This window comes from Nicotiana sylvestris, chromosome 7 (assembly GCF_000393655.2).
Source record: "Nicotiana sylvestris chromosome 7, ASM39365v2, whole genome shotgun sequence".
Taxonomy (NCBI): domain Eukaryota; kingdom Viridiplantae; phylum Streptophyta; class Magnoliopsida; order Solanales; family Solanaceae; genus Nicotiana; species Nicotiana sylvestris.
In genome coordinates, this window is record NC_091063.1 from 82,102,365 (window position 1) to 82,124,434 (window position 22,070).

A 22,070-nucleotide genomic window follows, 5' to 3' on the forward strand; every position below is an offset into this window, starting at 1 on the left:
CTTTGCAGATGACGTTGCTTCAAACTCAAGAGGCACAGACATATTTACCTCAGTGTCCCCAGATGGTTGGATCTGGACTGTGATTGGATTAAGAGTAACTATTGGCTTCTTTGGGTCATCTCCTTCAATGATCAACCCGATTGATCCCTCGGGATCCCAGCCATCCTCTATTTCAATCATGTGAATGCCTCCACCCTTATGGTCTGGCAGAGGGTTATTTCAGACATTTGGAGCAGGTTCCTTTGCCACAATAATCTTGTTATCAATTAAAGTCTGGATCTTGTCTTTCAAGGAACGACATTCATCGATGGTGTGTCCTTTCATGCCAGAGTGGTATGCACAGGATTTGTTTGGGTTAACCCATTGAGAAGGGTTCTCAAGGGTTGCAGCAGGGATGGGGTGATGTAACCAGCAGCTTTGATTCTTTCATACAGTTGGTCAATGGGTTCAGTAATGGTTGTATATTGTTTTGGAGGTCTGCGATCGAAATTAGGTCGGGGTCTATGGAAATTTTGACGGGCGGGAGGTGACTGATAGTGGGATGGTTGAGCATTGTAAGTTTGGTAGACATGTGCGGGTTGGAAATATCTGGGCGAAGTAGGATGATATGTGGGAGGTGGAGGTTATTGATAAGGTGGTGGTGGAGCTTGGTAAGAGGGTTAGGGTGCTTGGTAGTTCGGAGTTGGCTGATATATGAGTTGAGGTATTGGGTAAGTTTGGTATTTGAGGGGAGATTTGGTCCTCTGTGCAACCATTACGGCCCCTACCTCCCTTTTCTTGGACACACTACCAGACTGCAAGGCCTTATTTGTATCTTGCAAGGCCTCGAAGTTTGTAACCATACAGCTTTTGATACCCTCTTCAATTTTTTCACCTAGTTTGATAATATCATAAAATTTGTGGCTTTCAATCATTATTAGTCGTTTATAGTATTGTGGGTCCTGAGCCCGGACAAGAATTTGTTCATCTATTCCTCCTCTAAGGTAGGTCTGACCTTAGAAGTTTCGGACCTCCAGCAAGTAGCATACTCGCAAAACATTTTTGTTGGCTTCTTCTTCAGATTCTGAATATAGAACACATCCGACGCATTTTCTATGTTAAACCTGAACCTATCTATACAGTCGGATGCCACGCTTACCCAGCTTGACCATTTCTTCGGATCTTGGCTGATGTACCAGGACAACGCATCTCCTTTCAGACTCCTCATGAATAGCTTCATGCAGATTCCCTCGTCTTTCCCTACTCCAACCAGCTTGTCACAGTATGTTCTCAAATAGACCATTTAATCCCCTGTACCACTAAACATTTCAAACTTTGGAGGTTTGTACCCCTCGGGTAGTTCGACATCGGGCTGTATCCAAAGATCTTCATAGTTCAGCCCCTCAATTCCCTTGCTTACTTCAACGCCTTGAATCCGGCTAGTCAACTTCTTAAGTTCCTCAGCTAGGTTCCTGATGAGCAGGTCTTTTTCATCATACTTGGGTGTGCTTGAGATAGGTTGGGTGGAGTGTGGCATGGTCTCCACATAGATGGGGGTGTTATGGTGGGTGTGAAAGTGGTCATTTGTGGAGTTTTGGAGTTCTGGGATGAGTAGTGGAGTGTTATTTGGGGTATGACAGGTGTTGCATTGGGTCTTTGGTAGAATAGTGTGAGGAGCGGGATGATTCTGTTGCTTTGGGATATTCTGAGGCGGTGTAGGGTTTTGAGTATTGAGAAAGGTGATATCCGGGGTGCTGAGGGAAAATGACAAGCTTGCTAGATTCCAAACCTGATCGAGCTCTTCTTGGAATTTCAACAGCTTTTGTTCAAGTTGGGATACATTCTCCTTAGGAACCTGAGTACCATGGCCATTGGTGGCCTCTATCCGTTCAGTTGAATTCTCCTTTCTGACGTTGTTCAAATCTTCCATATTGCCTTTGTTCTTATTTTTGACAGGACTAAGAGGAGGAGTGGGTGGAGGGCCCCTGGATCTCGTGGAATAGGATGATGTTGCCAAAGTGCACGAATTAACCTTTAGGGAGGGGAATAAAAACAAAACAAAAATAAAAACAAAAGGTAACCAAGTTAGTGAGGATTATAGAAGGTATTGCAATATTTAAACACATAGTGCGAGAATGTAAATCATGTCCTAATTTGGGGGACCTCTTTGTGCCCGAGGTAGGCCTAGCGACAAATTGATTTGGAGAACTTATGATGCTAAATGTCTCATTTTATTGATAAAGATAGACGAATCCCAAATTGACACTAAATTAACAGGAAATGAAAATCACTAATGGACATTGGCCTTATTACATTTATAAAGCGAAAAGACAAACTCCTATCTATTTGGTCCCGAAGGACCTTCCCCAGATTGAATGTTCTCGTTGATCAAATCCTCCAGTTCGCGTAGGTTCACCAGTAAAAATGCCTTTGCCAAATGTTCTTCTTCATTTCCCTCAGCATCTTGGCGATCGGCGACTCTCTTCCTCACCTTTCCTTCCAATTACAACAGGCTATATTCCAGATATTCTAACTTTTCGCTGGATTTGGTAGCCCTCTCTTTACATTCATTGATTTGGTCATTTGACGGAAGATTCCTCCACTAGTCTAGCAAAAGTGAGGGTGTGCTAACCATACCGAAGTTGGGGACCCCGTTCTTCATATTTCTACAAGGCAAATAAGGTTAGGCCCTTACCCCCACCAGACTCGACTAATTAATACCAACAATTAGCATGAAGCATTTAGTTCTCCAAATAAATGCATAGAACGTGATGGTGTTCGTTTGGGTTCAGAGAAACCAAGTGGACTTTGGACAGGGCTAACTTAAAGGATCATTATGTGGACAACATAACTGACCCGACTAGTTTTGACCAGGATAAATGCAAAATTTGAACAGAGTAAGGTTTCTATGGGGTTTTAAATTGGTACCCTTGAGCGAACAACTCAAGGGGGGAGGCACGGAACTGTCGATTGTACCGCTGATCGACTGGTTTTACCGCAAATATGCCTTTCGGAATTTAGGGGGTTAATGATATAGGAAGAGCACAACCACTCATTATAAGCGTTACTATGGTATTTGTTTGCCACGAGTGGAGTATGATATTGAGCATGATTATGCAATAATTAAAAGCATGTTGGCACGTATTTGCACGTTAAGAAAGCAATAAATACATCAGTTTTATAATTTAAAACATTAATAAAGGTAAAAAACGAAGAAGATAAGTCAGTTTTGCTTTGAAAAGAAATTAAATGCTTAATGGAATTTAAACAAGTAATTGCACATAAGGGAGGTACAAATTCACAAGAATAATCTGAAATGGTAAAATCCTAAAGATCCCCAGCAGAGACGTCATGCTGTCTCACCCCCTTTTTTCCCCTTTGCATCGGAAAATCGGGTTTATGACATTGGGTATAAGACAACTCATTCCTTTTGGGAACTGGGTTTCGCATTTGAAGAGTCGTCACCTAATGATTTAAGGTGCATTAAGACACCTATAGGGTTCATTTCTAAGTTTGCTTGATAACCAAAGATAGGGTAAGGGCTTGAAATTATCCTAAGGGGAAGGTGTTAGGCACCCCTTAGGATCCACTAGTGTGGTTCCCGGACAGATAGTTTATTGAATTTGTACAGTTAGCAAATAGACAAGTATAAGCTCAAATAGTAGGGGATTTAGGTTTAAACACATAAGAGTTTGAAAGAACAATTAAAGGCGAACTTTGGAAAAAGAAGTCACATTTTTATAGATACTTGGGAATATAAAAGGAAAGGAAAAGGGGAGGGGGTCCTAGGTTTATTTATAATATGGATCACATCAATGCGATACTCGGTATGACACTCCTCAGAAGAGGGGATACACGTGGTATTAGCGCACCGGTCATCATATCCATATCTACCCTTCCCACCCCGTCGAGGTATTAAAGTGTGGATTGGTCTCGACCACTATTGCATGCAATTACCCATCCCACTCCTATTAGTCCCGGAGGAATTTAGGACTACTATTCCTAAAGAGGAGGGATATTAGGCTGACTTTTAGGTTTCAAAAGGTGAAAAAAGCTAAGGCTACATACAAAAACATAGAGACTGCATATTAGGGGAAACATGTAAACAACTAAAAGGCTCATGTATACCTCCTCAAACAAAGCACATAAATAGCATGACTTAAACACAGTTAGGGTCTGAATTTAAAGTACTAAGGCAAGGAGAATTTTAATTGTTGAGGCAGGCCAGTTTATTACATAACTCAAATAAGAAGTCTGAATCAGGTCTGCCTGCTGGTTGTAGCAATTATTGATTAACAAAAGCAGATTCAGTTTTTATTGTCGTTATCACCTAAGGCTTGCCTAAGTGTTTGGATGAGATCCTATAAACATGATATCTATTATTGATTCAGGATGTGGCAAAGCAGTAACAACTCTAAACAAATGACTTGAGATCCTATAGGCATGTTTTCTAAACCGCATTAAATAAAGGAGTAAGGCTGTTTAAAACTAATTCAGAACAATATGAGTTAGGCTGATTTTAAACTAGACTGGTTTCAGATTCTATAGATATTGATATCTATTATTGCTATTTTTAATTCCTATAGGCATGATATCTGATTGAACGATACTGATTTTAACTCTATTGGGCATGATGCCATATTATAACCAATTAGATCCTAAGAGCATGGTATCTAAGTATGGTAATAAACATGCAAAATTTAAAACGAATCTTATAGGCATATTATCTAAATGCAGAATTAGACAAGCTTAATTTAAACAAGCCATATAGACAGGTTCTCTAAATGCAAAGTTAAGCATGCAGAATTTAAAACAACAGATCTGATAGGCATATTCTCTAAATGCTGAATTAAACATGCAGAAAACAAGTCCTATAGGTATGTTCTCTACCCTTCTAATAGTTAAGCATACACAATACCCAACCCTTTTCACTAGCCAACCCCAATGTTTATTACAAACTATTATAGTCCAAATGATAAATTACATCAGAAAAGTGTAAAAGAAGAAGTTACAACCAGAGGAAGCCTGATTCTTGATTTCTTCTCTGAGTTATGGAATAAACCACCTCAAATGCCATTTGTTTCAAAGCCTTTCTCAGACTTGAGTGTGTCAAAGTTCCCTAAGGGAATCAAGGGGCCCCGGGCAGTGCTTACACCCAAGTTTGCATAACCAGATAGAGATGAGTGCAGTGTGGAAGGGCCATCCCTTATGTGTCCAAGTTCAGAGGGAGCTCATGTGTCCCAAGGCAAGGCTCACACAAGAGGGGTAGAACCTAAGTCTAAGAGTATAGTGGAAGTACAGGAGCAGAGATTTTGTTTGAAAACTGGGTTGAGATTAGTAAGGTAAATGGTAATTTGAAAATAGTAATAGTAAAGCTAACACTACACAGAATCAGCATTTATTTATACAATGGGGTTACGGGTTTGGGAATACATTGCAGGGAGCATATGACCCTAAGAGGGGTCAGGTTTGGACATGAAAGTAATAGCTGGTGCTGGCATGCCCATAAACCAGCCAAAGAACACAACACATATAGGGGATATGAAGCATATGACCCCAGGGAGGGTCAGGTTTGGGTCATGACCAGCAATGTCTAATGTTGACATGCCCTCAAACGAACCAAAGAATACAAACACATAGGGGATATGGGGGTTTGGGATTCATAAGTCATAATAAGTGACTGACATATTTCATACATAAGAAAAATACATTAATTCAGAAGAGGAAGGGGCAGATTACAGCATGCTTGGTAATGTAACTGGATTAAACACAAGCAGGAAATAGGCAAGAGTGAAGGAAATAGTAAATAAACATGTTGTTGATGCTGGAAGATTTATTAGAACATACCAGTAAAGAGGCAAATGCAGAAAGAAAAGTAAGCAAATTTCCACAGCCTAGCCTTGGCTTTCAGCCGACTAGACAAGGCAGCAACACAAGTAGTAACAGAGAAAAGAGAGAGAGCTTTGAGTAAAGTGTGTGTTCTAAACTCAAGTGGTTCGTGTCTGTTCGAAAGAAGAGAAAGTGCAGGGTATTTATAGCTTCTGAAAACGAGTGAGAAGTAAGGTAACAAGTAAAGTTTTAATACAAATATAGAAACAATCAACAGTCAGAATCAATTACATAAGTGACTCCCTTTCATTAAGGAGTCACTATTTAACGGGTAATGATAAATTCAAAATAAGGAAAGAAGATCAATTTAGAGACAAACTGATTATTGCCATAAAAGGAGTAGTAAAAGCATTGAGTAAGTAATCAAGTCCAAGTACAGAAATATGCTTATTTTGGGAAAATATTCAGTAAGGCAAAATAAGGAAAGGAATCAATTAACTTTAACAGTCATGTGAAATTAGAGTTCATAAAAGAAAGTTTTTGAAATCAGTCCCACAATTGAGATCAATCAAAGAAGAAACATGCTTCTGCACTTCAATATATAAATAAAGTGAACAGGGTCATCAGACATGCCAGGCCAAGCACATTAGCAAAAGTGATAATCACAAGCATGCAGTAGTGGCAGAAATAAGCTAGGGTTCAGTAGTAAAGCAAATATTCGAAGCATAGTAATCAAGTAGGTCAAGTCACATTGAATCAATAGTGAAGAAAATAGAGTATCAGAAACATGCAAAGGTCCCATAGTAGTAGGTGAGGAAACTTTTTGAAAAGTTAGGGTTTCAGCCATAGTCGAGTTGAAAATCAGGTAAGTCACATAAAGAAAAAAGAGTCTGAAACAAGAACTTTCAATCAAGTATTCAAACAAACAATTTCAGACCCAAAGACCTAGGATTTTCAACAACAATCGAGTTCAAAAGATGGTAAACAGATAAGTCAAGCAAGGATTTTAAACAAACAAGCACACATCTAACAAACAGCTTCAGAACTCGATTGAGACCCAAAAGAAATTAGGGTTCTAACATGCTGACTCAAGTAGAAGGAAAGCATAAAAAATAGTTCAAACATAGTAAAGTCATAAAATAACATCATGAATCAGAGAAAAGGTTTTTGAAATAACTTATAGGAAAACCCTAATCAGAACAATGAAGAGTCGTTTTGAAAACAACGTTGAAGAACCTTCGAGAAAAAATGCTTAAAAGTTCATGGTAAGCACAGATCTGAGGTTGATTTGAAAGAAATCGAAATATCTTAGAGATTAGGGTTTCAGAAAACCCAAAAGAAACGAGAAAGATCTCGAAAGTTAACGATCTAACCAAAAAAGGTCAAGGACCCGCCTTGAAAGGCCATGAATGGCCGTGAAAGGTCGTGGATGGTCGGAGAAAGGCCATGAACACCAGTTGAGCAAGGACTAGACCAAACTCCTTCGAAGTCTGGTCGTGAAACCATAGAACCAAACATATAGAAGCCATGGAAGGCTGGTACAGGTCTCAAATGAACACGGAAGGCCTTGGATTAGGTAGGTATTAGGGTGGATTAGGGTGTAGTTTGATGGTCGCGACTAGGGCTTGTAGGAGTTTTAGAGAGAGTTGAGAGAGAGGAAGGATTTAAGGGTGACAGTAGGTGAGAAATGAATTAGGTTTGGGGGTCTTTTGGGTTTAATTAGGAAAGGGCAGTCGGTGGTCGTTGATCTAAATCATCAACATCTGGGATTAAAGGGGTTAGGTGGGGATCCGGGTTGGGTCGTGTAAATTGGGTTAGGGGGTCGGGTTTGAGTTGAAATTGTGTTGGGGAATTGGTTCTTGATTTGGGCTTAATTTTAGGCTATAATTGAAATAAAATCTGGCTAGATTTTAAATAGCCATTTTTTCCCATTTATTTTATAAAACAAAAATAGCAAATTAATTTCTGAAAATAAACTGAAAGTACAAAAATATTTTATAATATATAATTATCAATTTAATAATGCTGGACTTAATTTTTATAAATGTAAACACAATTAAATCCTAAAAGAGGCTAATATTGCAATTATATGCAATTTAGCTTTAAAAATACTAAATAAATTTGTAAAAATATGCAAAAATTATATTGGCTATATTTTAACATAAATGTGAAAGTCCAATAAATGAATTACCAAAAATAATATTTTGAAAATAATTATTGAGTTTTTATGGATAAAATAGGGAAATAAATTGATTTAAAAACCATTAAAAATTAAGAAACAAATACTAAAGCATTTGGACATACTTATATATGCATACATATGCTATTTTGAAGGTATTTTCATATTGAAAATATATAGGGAAAAATTAGGTATCAACAGAGAGGCCCGGTTGTTGGGTATAGATCTAGTTCACGATGTCTTAGACAAGGTCAGGATTATTCAGGATAGGCTTCGTACAGCTCAATCCAGGCAAAAGAGTTATGCCGACCGCAAGGTTCGAGAATTGGTATTCATGGTTGGTGAGCGGGTACTGCTTCGAGTGTCGCCTATGAAGGGCGTGATGAGATTTGGGAAGAAGGGCAAGCTTAGCCCTAGGTTCATTGGCCCATTTGAGATTCTTAATCGAGTGGGAGAGATGGCTTGTAGACTTGCGTTGCCGCCGAGCTTATCAGTCGTGCATCCAGTGTTTCATGTGTCCATGCTTCGGAAATATCACGGAGATCCATCCCACGTGTTAGATTTCAGCACTGTCTAGTTGGATAAGGACTTGTCTTATGAGGAGGAGCCGGTAGCTATTCTAGACTGGTAGGTTCGCCAATTGAGGTCGAAGAGTTTTCCTTCTGTTCGTGTTCAGTGGAGAGATCAGCCTGTTGAGGCATCGACCTGGGAGTCCGAGTCTGATATGCGGAGCTGTTATCCCCATCTTTTCCCCGACTTAGGTACTTCCTTCTTCTGTCCGTTTGAGGATGAACGGTTGTTTTAGAGGTGGAGAATGTGATGACCCAAAATGTCAACACGTGTTTTAAAAGAAAATTTTTGCGTTCCGAGGCCTTATAAACCTCTTTCAGCATCACCTGGATTTGCATGTGTAGTCCGGGCGCGTAGCCGGAAAGCTATTATGTGAAAATCTGTGAAAAATATTAAAATTTTGACTTAAATTGCATTTAAGTTGACTTCCGTCAATATTTTGGGTAAATGGACCCAAACCCGTGATTTGACGGTCTCCCAAAGGGTCCGTGGAAAAATATGAGACTTGAGCGTATGCCCGGAATCGAATTTCGTGGTCCCAAGTACGAGAAATGAAGTTTTTAAAAGAAATTATTTTCTGAAAAATATAGAGGTTTTTGAAAGTGAAATGTTATGTGAAACCTGTGGTATCGGGCCTGTATTATGGTTTTAGAGCCCGGTACAGGTTCAATATGATTTATATGTGTTGTCGGTAAGGTTTGGTAAGAAACGGAATCCATTTGACGTGATTCGAACCTTAAATGTAAAATTTGATGTTTGAAGAAGTTTTGAGAAATTTCATTGATTTTGAGGTTTAATTCGATGTTTATGATGTTATTTTGGTGATTTGATTACACGAATAAGTCCGTAGGATATTTTTGAGATTGTGTGTATATTTGGTTTGGAGCCCCGAGGGCTCGGGTGAGTTTTGGATATGTGTCGGGGTGTTTTGGAACTCAAAAATCTGGTGCCTTAGTAGTTTTCTGGTGTCTGGTGTGTAGTACTATGCGATCGCATAGGTGCATTTGTGATCGCATAGCACAAAGGGGGAGAGTCTGTTGCATTATGCGATCGCATAGGTATAGTTGCGACCACATAGGAGAATAGGAAGGCTGGGGTAGCTTGTTATGAGAGATCGCACTTCCTCATTCGCGATCGCGTAGCGTAGAAAGCCAGTCCACTATGTGATCGCATTCCTTTCTTCGCGATCGCATAGACCAAAATCCGCCCAGTTATTTTAAAGTTCAAAAGCAGAATGTATTACGGGAACTTCACCATTTTTCACAAACTTCTTCTTCTCCACACCTCTTGGGCGATTTTTGAAGAGAAACTTCACCATAGCTTCATAGGTATGTAATCCTAAGCTCGTTTTCTTCCATTTTTTGTGAACACCCATTAGATTTCTAGACCTAAAACATGAGATTAAGGGTAGAAAATTAGGGATTTGGGTAGAGTTAGGGCTTTATGATTATTTGGGAATTTGACCTCGTTTTGGGGTCGGATTTCATAACAAATTATATATTCGGGCTCGTAGGTGAATGGGTGATCGGGTTTTGGTCCGAACCTCGTGTTTTGACCAAGGGGGCCCGGGGTCAATTTTCGACTTTTTGAGAAGAATGATGGGAAAGCTATAATTAAGCATTTGGAATTGAATTGTTTAGCATTTATTGATGTTATTAAGTCGATTATGTCTAGATAAAATTGATTTGGAGCCAAATTCAAAAGAAAAAGCGGTGTTTGAGGCTTGAGTTGGCCGTGGAAGTTCGAGGTAAGTGTTTGATCTAATCTTAGCTTGAGAGATTAGGAGTTGTGTCATATTTGCTACTTGTTTCTTGTTGAGTACGATGTATAGGTATGGTGACGAGTATCTATACATTGGTGTCAAGCATGCCCGTGAGTCTTATATTGTGGTTATTATGACTTCGGTGTACTGTTCATGCCTTGATTGATGATTTCTATTGTTGGGAAAAGTTTGTGGAAGTAATTGTGGCACTTGAACTTTGGGGATCTTTGGCTCAAGTCGTACTAAGAGAAATGAAAGTATAAGTGATAATTGAACCTCTAGAGCATTGGCTCGAGTTGTGAAGAGAATTGTGAAGTGAAAGTGAGAAAGAGAAGAGATCATTGTGTTGCCTCCCTTGCAAGGATATTGTTGCTTTATTTGTTATCTCCCTTGCCGGAATGTTGATGTTATTGATATTGTTCCCTTGCCAGGACTTAATTGTTGAACCATTGTTCCCTTGCCGGGATTCTTGTTGTAATTTCATTTATTCCCTTGTCCTCTTGTTTGTGATTGTTGATTGGGTGAGGAAGAGTGTTAAAGCATGAAGGGTGATGTCGTGCATTGTTTTTGTGAGGAAAGAGTGTTAAAGCACGAAGGGTAATGTCGTGTATGATTTGTGAGGAAAGAGTGTAAAGCACAAAGGGTGATGCCATACCGCATGATGTACCATTCCGTGCCGATTATATTGATTATATGGTGAGGAAAGAGAGTAAAAGCACGAAGGGTGATGCCGTGCACATTTTTGTTACTTGATTGCTTTGGTGAGGACGAGAGTAAAATCACGAAGGGTGATGTCGTGCATTTATTGGTTTCTGGTTCTTTGTTGATATCCGAGATATATTGTTTCTTTCATTTACTTGTTGTCTTTCTATATGGAATTGATATCTCCCCCTGCATTACCCCTCCCATATATGACTGTTTATTACTGTTTTTCTTTTCCATTGTATATAGTTGAATTGCACATGTTATTTGGTAGTCTGGTCCTAGCCTCGTCACTACTTCGCCGAGGTTAGGCTAGGCACTTACCAGCACATGGGGTTGGTTGTGCTGATACTGCACTCTGCACCATGTGCAGATCTCGGAGCAGCTTTTGGACCGTAGTTTGGAGGCTACCTTTAGTCCACGCGAAGATCCAAGATAGGCCTGTAGGCGTCCACAGGCCCTGGTGTCTCCTCTATCCTTTAATTCCTATTTCACTTCTTTGCTTCAGAAACAGTGTGTCTTTTATTTTCAGACTTTGTATTTAGCACTCTTAGATCGTCTGTGATACTGTAATACCAGTTCTGGGTAATTAAGGCTTAAATTGTTGTAACAGTTACATGTTCAGATATTTTTATTGTTTTCTTCCGCTCATTCTAAATTTCCGCTGTTTACACGTTGTTGTTTTATAATTGTTAAAAGGTAATAAATGGATAATGAAGTAATTAGTTCAAAGGATTGGCTTGCCTAGCTCACATTAGTAGGCGCCATCACGACTCCCGAGGGTGGAAAATTCGGGTCGTGACATGTATATATGTTATTACTTGGTTCTCCTATGAAATTAGGATGTCCTTCAACTTTCAACTCGCAAATCTCAATAGACCATTCCAATTTTGTCGGGAAATTAGATGAAATGGCACTGTCACCCAGTGTTTTAAAAGGTGTGGGCATAAGGAGAAATATTTTACATATGCCTCAACGAAGCGTAAGTCCGAGGCACGGGGCTTAAGCCCCATGAATATTTAATTTTTAATATTTTATAAAAGAATATAATTACAGTAAATATTTATAAATAGGTAAAATTGTATAAAAATTGAAGAAGACTATATACATACATATATACATATATATATGTGTGTGTGTGTGTGTGTGTGTCATCCCTACAAAAAACTAGTCAAAACAATCTATTATACGTTACTTACAAGCACAAGTAACTCGAGTCGAAAATAATAAAGTTTTCTATATGGAGGAAAAAAAACGATGATCAACCTGCAATTTGAACTTTGAACTTGCTACTATGAAGGAGAATGGAGTTCTCTTTGCATTTGTACAAAAAATTAAATATTCGTTGCTTTTGGGAGATATTAACATACTAGCGGACAAGATAAAGAACTGGGAAGACCATAAATTAGGGCTTCAATCAATAAAAAATGTCTTGACTTTTAAATTCAATACATTTCAATTCATTTTTAAAACTTTTGAACAATTACAAGGTGACTTTTGAGAATTTGGGTATTATATAAAGGACTCATGCAACAAATTTTATTTTCATTTGAAAAGTCTCTAGGGCCTACGTCTCACTATAAAAATACGCCTCAAACGCTCGGGTGTACGCCCCGAATTGCTGGGCGTACACCTCTTAAGACTTTTTCCTCATACCATCGCCTCGGGGCATTTTTGGCACGCCTCGCCTCGGGGCTTGCCCAAAAAACACCTTTTAAAACACTGTTGTCACCAATAGTGCCTTCCCATTCAAACATTATTCATAAATACAACACGAAAAATGTTGAAAAGTGAAAGGAGGAGATGCATGGCAGAGTGAGAACTCATTTTATACATGCCAAAAGTCATTTAACTTATGCGTCTGGCGAGTGTCTAGCGTATATAAAATTCTAACTCGTACTTTGTCAAATAATAGTATAGAAAGATGTCAAACCTCCAGAGATTGGTTTATCTATTCACAGACGTTTTTTATTTTAATTACTATTTGAAAAAATCAAAAAGATTTGAGTTGTGAACTAACTAACTAAAAATGCACGAATAGAGCAATAGAAAATATTTTATTTTTCACAATTCTAATAAAAAGGTGTTGCGATCTTGACTTCACTTAATATTTATATTATATAGTAGAATTATTATTCTTCCATTTCTATTTCTCAAAAATATAAATATATTATTACTCAAGTTGAATAATTAATTGCATTCCTCTCAATTATACAAATTAATCTTCAAAATAGTAATACTAAAGAACTAGAAATATATGATTGAACTAGAACATGCTCTTGTTAGTAAGTTCCTTTCGGTTACCCTACTTGTTATAACTGATTATTATACTATTCGCCTCTCTCAATTACAAATAAGTGTAAAATTAATTATAATATAAAAGAGATAGATGTTGCTGAATAAATATAAACATTTATCAATACTATAATTAACTATAGTATTTCTTCTGCCTCTCTCGATTACAGAATTAATAAACAGTTACTATGTAGTACAAGATTAGATGTTAATAAATCAAATAACGTCTAACTGTAATTTCGATCGCATCTACGGTCCTTCACCAGCCCTGCCCAGCTCCGCCTTTGCGGAAGATTAGGTCGTGCATGCGGATGCGCATCTGCGCCCAGGCTCCGCACTTGTGACCCAGGCCTAAGCTGGCCCAATCCACTTCTACGCTCCTTCACTCGTATCAGCGAGTCCGCACCTACAGTCATTCCCACCGCAGGTGAAATGACACCAGAACAACTGAAGCTTCAGCAAAACAACCAAGTCCAAAATGTTCCGATTTTAATCTGATTCACACCCGGGGCCTTCGAGACCCCGTCTGAATATACCAACAAGTTTCAAAATACATAGAAAACCTACTCAAGGCCACAAATCACATCAAATATGTAACGACCCGGCCGGTCGTTTCATGAGTACCGCTACGTTTTCCCCATTTCTGCTTCTTATTGCCTTGCTCAGCTGTATTTTGTGTTACCGGGTTGGTTGGTTCGGGTTTGGAGAGGTTTTGGTAAGGTTTGAGACACTTATTCTCTTTTAAAGGGCTCGGATGTGATTTCTGATGGTTCAGATAGCTTTGGGAGGTGATTTGGGACTTACGAGCGTGATCGGAATGTGTTTTGGAGGTCCGGAGTAGATTTAGGCTTGAATTGGCCAAGTTGGAATTTTGGCGTCTTCCGGTTGATAGGTGAGATTTTTATATAGGGGTCAGAATGGAATTCTGAGAGTTGCAGTAGGTATGTTGCGTCATTTGGTATGTGTGTGCAAAATTTCAGGTCATTCGGACGTGGTTTGGTAGACTTTTTGATCGAAAGCGTAATCCAGAAGATTTTTGGAAATCTAGGCTTGAATCCAATGTGTTTTGGTTGATTCAATGTTGTTTGAGGTATTTTGAAGATTGGTATAAGTTTGAATGGCGGTATATGATGTGTTTGTGCTTTTGGTTGAGGTCCCGAGTGGCCTTGGAGTGATTTCGGGTGGTTGTCGAAAAGAATGGAAATTGAAAATGGCAGTTGAAGTGTTAAAGCTGTTGTCATAACTGCATCTGCGGTTGGGAGGCTGCAGGTGCGACCCCCTCAGATGCGGAAAGGAGTCGCAGAAGCAAAAAGAGGCTAGGAAGGCAGGAACCGCAGAAGCAGTTGAGGAACCGCACCTGCGATGGCGCAGGTGCGGATTGTGCATCGTAGATGCGGAAGCTAAGGATTAAGTGAAAACTGCAGAAGCGGTTCATGGACCAAAAAAGCAGTACCGCGGGAGCGGGATTTTGGCCGCAGGTGCGAAATCCCTGGGCCAAAAGGTATAAAAGCATTCCTTCGCAATATTTGAGTTGTTCTTCACCATTTCAAGTCGGTTTTGGAGCTTTTTGGGAGATTTTGAAGAGGGAATCAATGGATATCGTCTGGAGGTAAGATTTTTGAGTCTAATAATCGATCCTATGGTATTATTTAACGGATTTGAGCTGTAATTAATGGAAATTAAGGGTTAAAAATTGGGAAACTAGGGCTTGGTATTGGAGACATTGACTTGAGTATTTGAGGGGCCATTTGTGGTCGGATTTTGGGACCTTTGATATGTATGAACTCATGGGGAGATAAAGAATCTATTGATGTGAATCTCATCGAATTTCGAGACGTGGGCTCGGGGTCGGGTTTTGGTCAATTTCGGGATTTGTGTTGTAATTTGGTTTCTTTCGAGTGGGTTTTGTTCCCTTAGCATATTTTGATGGTTTTACACTAATTTTGGTTAGATTTGGAGCATCCGGAGGCCGATTCGAGGGGAAAAGGCATTGCAAGCTAGAGATTTGAATCGGATAGAGGTGAGTAATGATTGTAAATGTTGTCCTGAGGGTATTAAACCCCGAATTACATATCGTTGTGTTATATTGAGGTGACGCACATGCTAGATGACGAGCGTGGGGTCGTGCACCGTTGGGGATTGTGACTTAGTCTATCCCGTATGACTATTTTACCGTGTATTTGACTGAAAACTATTTGCTATCATCATGTTTTGTGCTGAATGTCATATTTGTGCCAACTATTTGAACCCTTATGGGACTTTTCCTGATATTTCCTCACTGTTTTGACTTTATACTTGTACTCAGTCATGCTATATTCTACTGTTTTCATAACTCAACCATGTTTACTCTATTTTAACACTTAAAATGATATTTTAATGATATTTTGGGATGAGCATCATGTTTATTTATGCCCGAGTGGCTTATGAGGTTATGACTAAGTAAGGTTGAGGGACTGTGTTGTGAGGTTATTAAGCTGATTCATGATTATGAGGCCGAGGGGCTGAGTTGTTGATATAAGGCTGAGGGCCTACTGATTATGCCACGAGATGGATTGATATTGCACCTGGGCCGTAAGGGGCCCCTCCCGGAGTTTGTACACCCCCAGTGAGTGTGGGTACCCATTGTGATATGAGATATAGCCTGAGGGGCTGGTATTGTTCCATGTGTTTGCCCGAGTGGCTGATTCTGTTGGTATTGCGCCTGAGGGGCGGTTCTTTATGCGTTTATCTTTTCTAGTTGCCTGTCATTTACTTGCTTAGCTGTTAAAAAGGGTATTTTAAAGAAGCTTAAACTGAACTAAGGTGACTTTACATGTTTTCACTGTTTCATTGCTTTTACTGGCTTTTACTGCTTCTTTATAGCCTGTTGATGTGCCTTTACATGAATTCTTATCGCTCAATCTTCATTTATTATTATTACTCACTGAGTTGGAGTACTCACTTTACTCCCTGCACCCCGTGTGTAGATTCAAGCACTTCAGGTCCCGCTTGCGAGGGTTGAGAGCTTCCATCAGACTTCGGAGATTCACTAGGTAGTTACTCGGCGTTCGCAGCCCAGTGCTTCTCCCTCTATCATATTTTATTCTGTTTTAGTTATGTAATAGTTGTGTAGACTCCTTTAGGCATGTAGTTTTTATGATAGATGCTCATGACTGGTGACACCCTGATGCGGGGCTATGTCTATTTCGCATATTGTAGTATTCACCTTATTTTGGGATTATTATTATTATTATTATTATGTTAAAGACTTAGTTTTTATGATTTAATTGCTTAAAAATGAATTGGGAGTGTGTCGGTTGGCCTTGTCTTCATGAGAGGCATCACCACGACCGGGTTCGGGTTTAGGGTCATGACAAAATAACATCAATTCTACGAATCGCAACCCAATTGAAGCCTATCGAAACTATGAACATCTGACTTCCAAAACTAATGCCGAATCATACCAAAATAACCCTGATTGACCTTAAATTTTGCATACAAGTAATAAATGACATGATGGACCTACTCCCAGGCTCGGAATCCTAAGCGGGCCTCAATAACACCAAAGTCTACTCCAAACAAAATTTAAAAAACTTGAAAACCTTCAATGAACCAATTTTTGACATTAAGCGCTGAAATGCTCTCGGGTCAGCCGAAACTCGATCCGAACATACTCCCAAGTCCAAAATTATCATACGAACTATTGGAAGCGTCAAATTTCAGTTTCGAGGTCCTGTACTAAAATTTTTGACACAAGTCAAACTTGGCCATCCTAGGCCACTATTAAAGAACCAAGTATTTTGATTTCAACCCGAACCCTTCCAAACCTAAGTCAACCATCCCTGTAAGTCATATAACAATAAGGGCACATACGAGGAGTCTTAATTAGGAACTAGGACCTAGAAAACAAAATGATCGATCGGATCGTTACACTTCCCTTCCTATCTGCATATGGATCATCAAGAGATTTACTTGATTGTAGAGAGATGGATTTGAGGTTGTAACGACCCGGACGGTTGTTTCATGAGTCACAGTCCCATTCTCCCCATTTCTGCTTTCTTATGTGTTGGTTGTTCCGTGTTCGGAGTGGTCTTGGAGTGAAATGAGACACTTAGTCTTTTATTTGGAAGCTTTAGTTGGAAAAGGCAACCGGAAGTTGACTTGTGAGTAAATGATCTCGGAATTTGGTTTTTATGGTTTGGATAGCTTCGTAATGTGATTTGGGCCTTAGGAGCATATTTGGAATGTATTTTGGAGGTCCATGGTAGATTTAGGCTTGAATTGGCGAAATTAGAAATTTGGATTTTTTTGGTCAGTAGTGGAAATTTTGATATCGAGGTCAGAATGGAATTCTGGAAATTGGAGTCGGTCCGGTGTGTCATTTTTGACGTATGTGCAAAATTTCAAGTCATTCGGATGAGGTTTGATAGGTTTTTGGATCGGTTGCGGAATTCGGAAGTTTTGAAATCCTTAGGCTTGAATCCGAGGGTGATTTGTTGTTTTTTGATGTTGTTTTGAGTGTTCCAAGGGTTGGTATGAGTTTGAATGAAGATATGTGACTTGTTCGTATTTTTGGTTGAGGTCGCGAGGGTCTCGTGTTAATTTTGGGAGGTTGACGGATCAAGGATTTGATTTGAGAAAGTGCTGAAGAATTTCTTCAGCTATCATAACTGCACCTGCGGAGGGGGAACCACAGGTGCAACGTCCGTAGGAGCGAGGAAGCAGCTGCATATGCGTCCATAAGTGAGAAGGCCAGGAGCCGCTAGTGCGAAAGAAGGAACGCACCTGCGTGACCGCAGGTGCGAGTAGGGAGTCGCAGATGCGGTTAAGGGAAAATAAGTGAAAACTGCAAAAACAATTGGTTGGAACGCATAAACGGTCCCGCAGGTGAGGGAAATGGACCGCAGGTGCGAAAATCACTGGGCAGAAACGATATACACCTCATTTCGCGAATTTTAGTCTTTTATCCACCATTTTTGGCCGAGTTGGAGCTTGGGGATTTTGATTTCAAGGAGAAAATTAAGTGTTTTCAGTGAGGTAAGCTACTTGGACCTTGTATCTTATGTTTGTAGCAATTATTCCATTGTATAATCATGAAACTAGTGGGAAAACTAGAGAAGGAATTGGGAGATTAGGGCTTGAAAATGGAGAGTTTAAATTGGTGATTTGAGGGGCCATTTCAGGTTCGATTTTGATGTTCATGATATGTATAGACTCGTGGGATGATAAGAATTCTAGTGATTCAATTTATATCGAATTCTGAGATGTGGGCTCGGGGGTCAGGTTTGACTAATTTCAGGATTTTGAGTTTAATTTGATAATTTTTGCGTGGGCTTTATCCCTTTGGCTTGTATTGATGTTATGATTCTTACTTTTGATAAATTCGGGATGATTTGAGGCCGAGTAGAGAGGCAAGGGCATTGCGGAGTAGATTTTCATCCGGGTTGAGTTAAGTAACGATTGTAAATCTAGACCTGAGGGTATGAAACTCCAGAATTTCGTACTGTTTTGATAATAGAGATGACGCACATGCTAGGTGATGGGCATTTGGGCGTGCACCCGTAGGGATTGTGACTTGGTCCGTCCCGTAGAAACTACAGAGTTGCATACTTTGATAAACTCTATATGATATGTATGTGTTTTAAAAATGAATCTGTTAATTTGGGCTGAATGCCATGTTTGGGGCCTTTTGCCGAACTGTTTGGGTCCACAGGGGTATTTTACTACTTTTCTCACACTGTTTGACTAGAAAGCATATCCTCAGTCATGATTTTTACATGTTCATATTTTGATTCAGTTTCATTACTCTACTTTCAAATATATGAAAACTGTTTGGGCTGAGTTCCCTATTTTCACTTAAATGCCCGAGTGGCTGTAAGGTTAACTACTGAGAGAGGTCGAGGACCTGATAGTGAGGATTAAACATATATTTATGGATCGGGCTACATGCCGCAGTAATATTTATATATTTTTTGGATCGGGATGCATGTCGCAGCAACATTTATATATATATGGATCGGGCTGCACGCCGCAGCGATATATTGAATTGGGCTGCGTGCCGCAGTGATATAGCGCTTGGGATGTAGGAGCCCCTCCGGAGTCTGTACACCCCCAGTGAGCATAGTCGACTATATATATTTACGGATCAGGTTGCACGTCGCAGCAGTTATTATTATGAAATATCTATTGAGCGGAAGTGTTGAGCGTGAGTACTGATTGACAAGAGTTGAGTCATGAATGACTGCAAAGCTTGCCCGCGGGGCTATACTTATGAGTGATACTTTGCCCGAGGGGCTTGTTTATGAAATTATTGTTTTCACTCTTCTTTTATACTGAACCTCTATTGTAAAATATTGAATAAAAGTTTTAAAGAACTTTCATTGAAACTGGAGTTTTTACGAGATATTCGGTAATTGAACTACAGATTTTGACTTTGATATTTCTACTGAGATTCTATGTTAGAGTATGTATATGATTTTAAATGCTCGTCACTGCACTCAGTCTTTATTTACTTTGGTTACTTACTGAGTTGGAATACTCATGTTACTCTCTGCACCTTGTGTGCAGATCCAGGTGCCAGAGCCTCCGAGTGAGAGGTGTTCGTTGCCTTCAGAGTATTGTCCGAAGATTGCAAGGTAGCTACACGGCATTCGCAGCCCTGCCTTTCTCCTTCCTATCCTTAGTATTTTATATTTCAGTCTTATCTTGTATTAAGCAGACAATATTTGGTTGTATTTAGTGGCTCATGACTAGTGACACCAGATTCGGGCCGTATTGATATATTTACATACTTGTTTCCGCGTATCTTTGATATATTAAAATCAGAGATTTGAGATTTATCTGATTAGAAAATGAATTTACAAAAGAATTCGATGTTGTTAAATGTTGAATCGGCTTGCCTAGTACTGTATAGGCGTCATCACGTCTGGGGAGGTTTGGGGTCATGACAGAGGTGTTCTTTTGGATTTTTCTCAGTGTTTCTTGGTAGAGAACCTTGAATGTCCAGACATGAGGATTGCTAATTGGCTTACCTGAATTTCTAAATTCTTGATAGTTGAATGTTGACTTTCAACCTTCTCATCAGTAGCCTTAATGAATTTGTATATCAGGTCTTCAAGGCTTTGTTGATGAGCTCTTTGGGGATGCTGCTGATATTGTTCAAATTTTTTGTTGTCCTCTACTTTGATTTTGAAAATCGGGTAGTCCATATACCTGCTGCTTTTGATTAAAAAATCATTGAGGATTTTCAGCACCATTAGAATTAATCCATCGAAATCCTGGATTTTTTGTGCAATGGGACTACCGAATGAGTAATTATTTCTATAACGAATCACATTTACCTGTTCCTCATTTTGTGTTGAATCTTGGCATTCATGATTCGGATGATTACCTTGAAAAACAACACAATTCTCAAGTTGGGATGCTGAGTGAGCACCTATCTGAAAAGCCTCCACTTTTTGTGTTAAGGTCGCAATTTGTTGTGTCAATGAATTCAAAGCTTTAACTTGATTTACTCTTGATGTTTTCTTGATAATCATTCTGTCTGAGGGCCACTCTATAACATTTTCCGAAATTTCATTAAGCAATTACATTGCTTCTGCAGTAGTTTTTCCCATTATTAATCCTCCCGATGCTGGATTAATTACATTTCTAGCATAGGGTTTAAGACCGTGATAGAAAATATATAAAATGTCAGGGTCTTGTATACCATGATGTGGGCATTTTCTTAACATTTCTGCTAATATTTTCCATGTCTGGTATACAGATTCTGTATCTATCTGCATAAAATTACTAATTTTTTGCTTCATTTTAATTATTTTTGTAGGTGAAAAATATTTATTAAGAAAATTTTGAGTCATTTGGTCCAATGTTGTAATGGAACCTCTTGGTAGGCTTTGCAACCATGTTTTGGCTTCACCTTTTAATGAAAAAGGAAAAATCCGCAACCTGATAGCATCTGTTGTAACTTTATTAATACCTGCAAGTTTCAACTAGTTCAAGAAAATCAATTAAATAGGTGTGAGGATCTTCAATTGCATCACCAACAAACTGACACGACTATTGAATGGTTTGAATCAAGCCCGTGCGAATTTCAAAATTATTTGCTACAATTGGTGGTCTCCTCACACTTGATTCTCCTTCAAAATGATCTGGCCTTGCATAATTTCTAAGTATTTTATCACGTCGTGGTGCCACCTAATCAAATTGTTCTTCTGCTTGATATGGTGAAAGTTAGTTATTGAGTTATTCGTTCTCCATTTTCTCTTATATGAAAATTTGAGATCATGAGGTTTGTTCTTTTCGTAACAACCGCAATGATTTTTCAATTTCAGGATCGTATTCGACTAGTTCTTGTGAAGAGGAACGGGTCATACACTTTCTGAAATTTCAGCAGAAAAGTTAAAATAATTAGACAATAAAAATCTCAAGCTAGTAGTAAAACAATTAATATGTAGTAGACTTTAGCCAATCCTCGGCAACGGCGCCACAAATTTAACGAGTGTCTAGCGTATATAAAATTATAAATTTTATTCTGTCAAATAATTGCACGATCCAAAATCCACTAAAGGTCGTGATGGCGCCTAACACCGCCATCAGGCAAGCCAATGGTGAATGATTAACTTAATTACTCATTTTAGTATTTTGAAATCATAATTTCCATTTAATTAAATAGTATGAAATAGAATTTACAGGGTAAATGATGATATTTCATGAACTACAAAAATGAACAACCTATAAGAACCACCAAAACTCGTTGTCACAAGTGCATGGGCA